We start from the raw sequence: 8,991 nt of genomic DNA, 5'->3' as shown, positions 1-8,991 counted from the left end.
CCCACCTAAGGCTCTCGTTCGCTTTCCCACATGAAGTGCCCACTCTTCCTAGAACAGCAGGTGTTAAGTCTGCAGCCCTGATGGCAAATGAAGTCGGTGATTATCTCACTGTTTTTATAGCTTTGCATTATCTGTCCATCATTTGTCTGTCTATATCATCACCTATCCATTCATCTACCATCTGTCCATCCATGTATCTGTCTGTCTTCCATGTATCTGCCATCTAGCTTTTATCAGTCATTTATCACCTATCTATCTTCTGCCTACTAACTTATCATCTATCATCTAACCATCTACCTGTCAACTAGGCATCCGTCATCCGTCATGTATCTGTCACCTGTCTATCTTCTGTCTGTCATCTATAATCTATCTGCTACCAATCTATCTGTCTATCATCCATCTGTTATCTAGCTGTCCTCCACCATTATCTATCTATCTGTCTATCTATCTGTCCTCCACCCATTATCTGTCCTTTGATCTATCTGTCCATCTATCATCTTTCTCCATAATACAGATTTTATTGCCAAGAATTGAAAATGAGAGCCATGAAGGGGAAGACAAGCCCATCACCCCCAGCACCGTCTATAACCACGGAAACGGTCTGTCTCTTGATGGTCAAGTGGAAAAGAAATTTGTTCTTTCCCATTTTGTGGAGGCCTCTTGGGGAATACGCATTCAGGAAAGGAGTCTAAGCAACTTCAGTGCACGCATTTGACTCAGCTTTGTTCCCTGGTGCACACTGGGCACTGGGCTGCACCACATCGCGTGGCCTCAGGACACAAACACGTGTGACAATGGAGCACATCTGACACAGCCTGTGTGCTGTAACTTGCTTGGTGCCATTGACAGCCAGGGTAGTATTCAAAAGGCCGAACAACTGACAGGGCCCTCACAGGCATGGGACAAACCGAAAATAAAGCAGACCTCAGCTCGAGGAGACCCTACGACTCATCCTGGCCGAGTGCCGACCCGTTGAGCCCCGCGGTGTGGCCCATTTCCCCAAGTAAACAACACGGTTCTTCCTAATTACCTTAATAGCAACGTAGCACATTCTGTTTTCAGCACTTACCAACTTGACTTGAGACCAGCTCTCTGGTGTCCACTGAGGACGTTTTCAGTTTCTAATATGTCATTTTTTGGAAGCGGGATGCGGTCCAAGGAGGCACAACTGTAAGGCAGCAGTTGTCTCCTCTCCTGGGAAGGAGGTGTCCCCTCTTATGTTCCCTCTGTGACGTGGACAGCCTGTTTCTCCACACTTGAGCCATGTCTAGGTAGTTTCAGCCTTAGAAAAGCAAAGTTCCAATCTGTTAGGCAAAAAAAAAGAATTCTGCTCTCACGCATGCATCCTGTGATTCCTGTGAGTGAGACATAGCTCTGAGGGTTTGTGACTCATCGGTAATTTTTCTAATTGCCTGCTATGGACACAGACAAGAAACTACAGTTTTTGTCTTTTAATTTTCTTTCATGGACATCTTGCATTTTTAAAAATTTTTGACTTTTTTTGTCTTATAGGTTAGTACATTTTTATGTATTCATGATTTTTAAAAATAGTTTTGACTTTAATGTCATTATTGAGAAGACTTTTTCCTGATAGACTTTTAAGAATACCTACTGGCATTTTCTTTCTATTGAATGAAAAACTTAGAAGACATTCTTCCTGATACTCACAGTGTTACGCTCATGTTTCAGTGTTTTACAGTCCTCAGTGCACTGGATGAAACGTGTGAGGTTGGGGTCTTGTATGATTTCCCCAAACCTAAAACAACCCACAACACTGCCCTGAACAACCCATCGTTTCGTCACTAATTGAAATAAACTTCCAAATGCATTTGGGTGGGGTTCTTCCCAGATTTTACATCTTGTTCCCCTGGTTTTTCTGCCCATTTTAACACTTGCCCTGTGATGTTTTAGTTAGTGCAAATTAGTAGTTCGCTTTACCATAGCTCACATCCTTCCTTATCACTGTTGCAGTTTCCCCCCCCCCTTGGCTATTTGCTCAAATTTAATGGAGTACATGTCATTTTGTGGACTTTGAAAAAGAGGTTTTTGGATTGGCATAGCTTTACATTTAGGCGTTAATTTGGGTTCAGTTGACGTATTTACCAGGTGCACGGTAGGATTTTCCAATTATTGGTGCTGCTCAGTAGCATCTTAACACTGCCTTCAGAGGGTTTGCATTGCTTTTAAGTTTCTTTCCAGGTCCTTCATGCTTTTTGTAAGGTGTTGTACAAATAATCTTTTTATTTTCCTTGTATTTTCTGGTTACTACTGATACAAAAGGAACTACTGATTTTCTTGCATAGCTTTGTTTTGTCCTGGTCTCATCAAAAGCTCATCAATGATTTTTTTCAGCTAATTCTGTCATTACCAATTGGCTGGCTGGCAAGGGTCCTGCTCTACCTGGATAGGAGTTGTGGGCAGGTGAGGGCTGGCAGTGCCCAAGGCCTAGGGACTGGACTGACTCCAAGCCCTGAAGGCCAGGGGCCATTGCTGCAGGCTTTAGCAGGCAGAGACTCGTGGCTCTGGACGCTCAGGTTGGAGGCTCATTGCTCTGGGCTCTAACCTCCAGTGACCTGGGCACTTGGCGGCCACTGCAATCCCGGGTGTAAGGCAGCAGTGGGCGGCAGCAGAAAGCACCTGATAGGGTTACAACTCTAGGATAGGCCCAAGAGCTGGGATGCTTCATGCAAATGAAAGACTGTATTTGCACCAATCACAGCAGACCTTCTTGCAAATGAAAGACTGTATTTGCACCAATCACAGCAGTCCCTCATGCAAATGAAGGACTGCACCTGCACCAATCACAGCAGACCTTCATGCAAATGAAGAACTGCAGCTGCACCAATCGCAGCCCTTCCTTCCTCTGGTCCACCAGGGGAGGGGCGCCCCCTCTGGCCTGGGTGGAAATGGCTGCAGGTCCTCCAGAGCTCCCCCAGGCTGGGATGACAAAACGTCTGGCACAAGCTGTGTGCCAGTCATGGCTGGACGGGGCCTTCGGGAGCCAGAGCTGGGCCTCAGCAGCCAGCAGCTGTGGTGGCCGTGCAGCTTCCTCAGACGTCCATGGAGTGTTCAGAGGAGCAGGGCTGCCATGAGGACCGTCCAGCCGGCTGTGAGACGGACGGTCCTGTGCTCAAGGCAGCTGGCACCAGGGGAGGTGTGACAGCTGTCAATCAGAGTCAATCACCCAGGCCCCAGTGTGTTAGCCTGTTTAGAGGAAAAATAAGCGTTAAAGGGTGCCTGGGATGAAGCCTGTCACTAGAGTTAACAGGGAATTTATAGGATTTATCAGGCTCCAACAGTGCTAAACTCTGCCCCAGGGAGAGGTGGTGGCTTTGATTCTCTCTCAATTATCAGCTGCAAGCAATGACTTTCCAGTGGTTTGAACTTCTCTTGTCTCTCACTGCAGGCTCATCACATCCGCGATAATGTACAGTAGCACTTCAGTACATTAATGCACAGGACATAGTACATAGGACATTGCCCAGAGGACTTTAGTAGAAAAGTGCATGGTTGAAGCCAAGTTCGTTTTTGAGATAGGGTCTCACTTTCTCCCAGGCCGGCCTGGACTTCAATCTTTCTATTTACACTTCCCAATGTAGCTAGGATGACAGGTGTGTGTCACTGGTTGAATTTCTCATGGCTTTTTCCTGGACTGGCCTTGAACCTCCATCTTCCTGATGGAAGTTTTGATAAAAATGCCTTTCTTGCCCCCGATTACGTGTGATGTTTGCTGTGGAATCCAGGGATCCCTCTTAGTTGCATCTTTTTTAGATGACTTCTGGGGAATCGCACCCACTTTCTCCCCCTTCCTTACAGGAATGTAGACCCAGCAGCTCACGGTGAGCAGGACGAAGCTGAGTTACATGGGCAACAGTTGTAAGGATCAAGAAAGATGCAGGGAGGCCAGGTGCAGTGGCTCACCCCTGTAGTCCTAGCTCCTCGGGCGGTGGTGGTCAGGAGGATGGAGGTTCAAGACCAGTCCAGGAAAAAGCCATGAGAAATTCAACCAGTGACACACACCTGTCATCCCAGCTACATGGGGAAGTGTAAATAGGAAGATTGAAGTCCAGGCCAGCCTGGGAGAAAGTGAGACACTATCTCAAAAACAACCAGAGGAGAAAAAGGCTGGCTGTGTGGTTCAGGTGGTAGAGCTGCTGCCTAGCAAGCACAGGTACCAGCAAAAAAAAAAAGAGTTGTTTTTCAGCAGCAACCACGGTAAACCAAGCCCACCCCCGGGGGCTTGGTCCAAGATAAGGTCAGGAACATGGTGGAGGGGATTACTGAGTTCCCGGACGTGCTGGTGAGTCGGGGGCCAAGACATTAGCATCAACCAATGAACAGACTCTGGAGCCCACTCAGGCCCACTGAGTCAACACCTGTGCTTTGGCAAGAGCCCCGGGTGATCTGGACACACACTAAGCTTCAACAAGCACCGAACTAATTGACTATCAGATAAACTTTGCTAAGAGTTGTAGGACGCCAAGCCTGCTGACACTCAGAAAAGGCAGGCAGTTAATTACTTCACATAACCAGAAGCCTGGAGGTGGAAAGGCTTAATGAAGTCATCATGAAGGTGGCTGTTCTTTGATTTGTAGATGTTATTTTATGGGTATATTGCCTCATGGTTGCAAAATGGTTGCAACAGCACCATAGACAACTTTCACATTCTGTGCAGGAAAGCAGGCTTCTTCACTTCTGTCTTTTCCTGGACCCTCCCTTTCCCTGCCTGCACAGCCTCTCTCTTGTATCCCACCAGAAGGACCCATCTTCTACCTCATGGACTAGACAGAGGGGTGTATGAACCTCTGATCCAGTGCGATTACCTGGTCTGAAATTTGATTAGGATGAGTAGAGACCTTTTGCCTTGGTTGGATAGAATGACGCCTTCAGAAGATGAGGTGAAAATAAAAGCAATCCACCTCCAGCGTGCCTTGAGGCCTCCTTCCTCCCTCTTGCTTTGCTCACCAGCACCTCTGCATACCCCAGAGCCTCAGCTAGTGCCGAACAACCCTGCAACATTGAGCTCTATTGGTTGGGAAAACAATCACCTTGTGACCACCATAGGACAGCTTTTATAATGGGCCCTTCCCATTCTTCCAACTCTCTGTGCTGTCCACTTAGACCTGTGTCCTCAGGACAATCAACCAGTCACAGTCAGCTTGGAGGACAGGTTGAAGATGGTGATTTGCACTCAGAGCTGGAGAAGCCTGAGTGTTTCAGGGAGAGCCCTGGGCAGGTGCCGCCATCCTGGAGTGGGGGGGAACACGGGAGGGAACAAGGCTGGCAGCCCAGGAGCTCTTTCCTGAAGATCAGAGTCGCTTGTGTGACTCGTCACCACCCACCTTGTAGAGCACGCACTCATTTGTCATCCATCACTTGGGGCCAAAAACTTTGCACCTTGGCCTTAAGTGCTTAAAACACCCATACAACAGGCTTTTAGGGTTTTTTAAAGTTACACGGTTTCCCTAAAGTGCCACCTAGGGGTCCGGCTGAGACCATCCTTGCTAAGAGACTTCCTGAGAGCAGCCACCGTCCACAGGACGCCCCTCCCCCCCTCCCCCCCCCCCCCCGATGTCACAGGCTTGGGGTGAGGGGGTGCAAGGCCAGGTTTAGTGCCTGGATCCTATCATAACGGCTGACACCTTGGACCACCCCACCCATTTTCTATATATATATATATATATTTTTTTTAATTTAAAAAGTCTTATAATAACAAGGAAAAACTTGGTGACTTTTAAAAGGTATGATTTTGCCACTGGGGACATTGTGCCTGATCCAAGGGCAGCAGCATCCCAGGGATGTCCCCAATTACCACCGGTTACCTCGCCACTGAAACTCGTTCTTGGCAGATTTCAAACGCCTGCCTCCCTCCTCCCTCCAGCTTGGCCTCCACGCTCTTAATAAAACATGAAAAACCCTCCGTCCCATGTCGCCTGAGCGCGTCCCCCGGCCGCCCCTGGCCGCTCCTCTCATCAACAGACATCCCAGCTCCTCCGACCATTTGCGCAGGGAGGAGACCGTACGAGGGGCCGTGTCCCCAGGAACTCGCTGTGCTGTGACCCTGTTCAGAGCCACCGAGCGAGGCGAGGCGCCACGCCACCAGGCCTGCCTTTGACACTTGAAAGCTCGGCGGGCATCCTCTGAATCGTGACCACCGCGTCGGAAAAGCCTTTCTGTAGGGACAGCTCCTTCTCTTTGGGGATCGGTGCTCATTAGCGTGGCACGGGCGACTTTCCTGGGGGAGGGAGGACTGTGGACTTGAAGTGACTTCGGTCTATCCGGCACTGGCTCTGGGCCAGCGGCCGCTCCGGCCCCTTACACAGACGAAGTCACCGTCGCACACTTGCTCCAGGACGGAGCTCCCGAGCCAACCGAGCCCGTGAGAAAAGTCCAGCACACGTCACAGCAAGATCAGCCCGCCGGGGTGGCCACGGCCATCGCACCCCTGTCATAGACAAAGGGACGCAGGACAGTTCTCAGACATGGCCCAGGGCTGAGCGGCTGATTTGTCCTGGAAACCAGGGCCTCGTGCAGGCAAGGCCTGGTTCAGTGGTGGCCTGTGTTTTACTCCACGTCCTCTAAGGGCTGCCCGCAGCTTTCACACCACTTACTGCTGTCTGTATTTTTCCTCCTTCTTATAACCAAAAAGAATCTGGAAGAAAGAACAAAGCCTGAGCCCCGAGACCATGCCCCCCAATCCTTTTCCCGTCTGTCTGTCTTGAAACAGCAGCCTGTGTGCTTCCGCAGATGCTGAAGGGATTCTGAGTCAGCCCACCAAGCTAGTTTCTGTTTTCCTCGGGAAGTCCAGCATTGGGTTAAAGACGCAGAGTCAGGTGCTGGGTGCCGTGGGCAGAGGACAGACGCGGCCTCACTGTTGCGTGCAGGACGATCACGTCTTTTGACTCTGCATGAGGTCATTTACGCAGCCTTCTTCCACCTCACTCTGCAAAAGAAGGGCCAAGCTCTTCCCCAAAGCTCCTTCCAAGTCTGCCTGGTCCCCTCCCTTCCACCCACCTGATCCCACCCCGGACCCTGGCCTCTTCTCCACCCAGGCCACTGCCCCTCTCCATCTGCAGGGATGAGGCCGAGACTGAGCTGGTCTTCAGGGACTCATCTTTCCTGCTCCCCACCCCTGCCACGTTCACCGTCCTTTCCCTGGAATTGTCCTGTCACAGGGAATGCTACTTTTTTCTTTTTTGTGTGTGGTCCTGGGTTTGAACTCAGGGTCTCGCACTTGCTAGGCAGGTGCTCTACCACTTGAGCCACAAAAGCCAGTCTTTTTTGCTTTAGGTATTTTTTGAATAGGGTGTCAAGTTTATGCGTCAGGCAGCCTGGCCCCCAGTCCTATTTATGCCTCCTGCATCGCTGGGATGACAGGTGTGCACCACCACGCTTACCTTTTATTGGTTGAGATGGGGTCTTGTGAGTTTTTTGCCAGGCACAATCTTGAGCCACAGTCCTTCCCATCTCTGCCTCCTGAGTAGCTGGGATTGCAGGCGTGAGCTACCATACCTGGTATAAATGCCACTTTGCCAGTGGTCCTCCCTGACCATCCCCTGTCGCTCCCTCTCCACAGCAAGGCACACTGTTCTACCTTCTAAGCTCCCTCCCCCCATCTGCCACACCTCAGGTCACCCTCCCAAGTGTGGCAGACACACAGGTCTGCTTTCCCACCCTGGCCATATGCCGTGTGCCTTCATCCCCAAGAAGAAGGGCCAGGAAGTGCTGCTGTGAAGATGAAACGGCTTAATCCACATGGACCCCGAGGGCCCAGGCAGGCAGAGGGCTGAAGGACCAGGGCAAGGACTCAGCTGCCCAGTCAGGACACATCCTGCTTGCTGCCTTGTGACCAATTAATCCCCATCAGTGATGGGAGGATGAGGTCACGCCACCAAGGTCTGTTAGAGGACTGACCAAATGCCCTCCAAGTGCTCAGCTGCCCCACACTCATTCCCGTGCTGGACAATCACCCACTGACCTCGTGCTCTTGGGTCCACTGGAGATTGCTGGGTTCCTTTCCTGGCTCTGCCCTTTACTTGCTGTGTGACCCTGGGAATTCACCTAACCTCACTGCACATCAGGCTCTTCCTGTGTAAAGTGGGCTGACAAAACAGATATTCAGCGAGGTGTCCTGGCCGAGCAGTTTACTTTCTTTACTGTAATGACGACTGTATGTACAGATGGACACTTGGCTTGGTGCTGGGCCCAATCCCGCTCTGTCCTAGGGAGTTTCTTACTCCCTGTTGGAAACTTCTGCTCTGGCCCTCTCTGTGACCCTGCAGGACGTGGTACATACAGCACCTCACATCTCTGATGCGCTTCCAGGCACAGTGGGATACCCCACTGTTACCGGGCTTTGGGGGCTTCAGATGTTCCTTTCTTGGGTACGGTGTCTAAATTAGGACATTGCCCAGAATGAGGCAGGCAGTTCAGGTAAAGATTGGGTTTTTCAGTAGGGTGTACTTACTAGGTGGCACATCAGGGCCCTCCCCTGTGGCCATCCTCCAGTGGTTTGGCCCCTGGGCAGAGCCTGCCTGAGTACTTGATCCTCATCAAGTCTTGTCTATCTGCCTGTGCTAACACCACCTTGAGATGCTTCCTCCAACACATGAAGCACACCCGATGGGTTCTGTCCTCTTCTCTGCCAGACCGTGGAAGCTATTGGACCCCGCCTGACACAGAGGTGTTGTGCAGCTGCTCACAGGCTGGCTGCAAGAAGCAAACAAGCCATGGCTGTGTAACCTTGACAGTCACCTTGTCTGGACTGTTTCAAAGACTTCACCTCTCAGACCTGCCACCAAAACAGGTTGTGGTGGATTCTGGAGCTAAGGCCCAGTGGTTGTGCTGGTAAGCAATCTACAAATTATGTAAGCAACTGTACCTTTGGAAGTCCTGAATAGAGCTGGAGCGCAAGGGCTAGCAGTGTGTGTGTGTGTGTGGCAGTACTAGGGTTCGAACTCAGGGCTTTGCACTTGCTAGGCAAAGCCTATG

Source organism: Castor canadensis, chromosome 18 (assembly GCF_047511655.1).
Source record: "Castor canadensis chromosome 18, mCasCan1.hap1v2, whole genome shotgun sequence".
NCBI lineage: Eukaryota > Metazoa > Chordata > Mammalia > Rodentia > Castoridae > Castor > Castor canadensis.
This window is presented reverse-complemented; position numbering follows the sequence as displayed.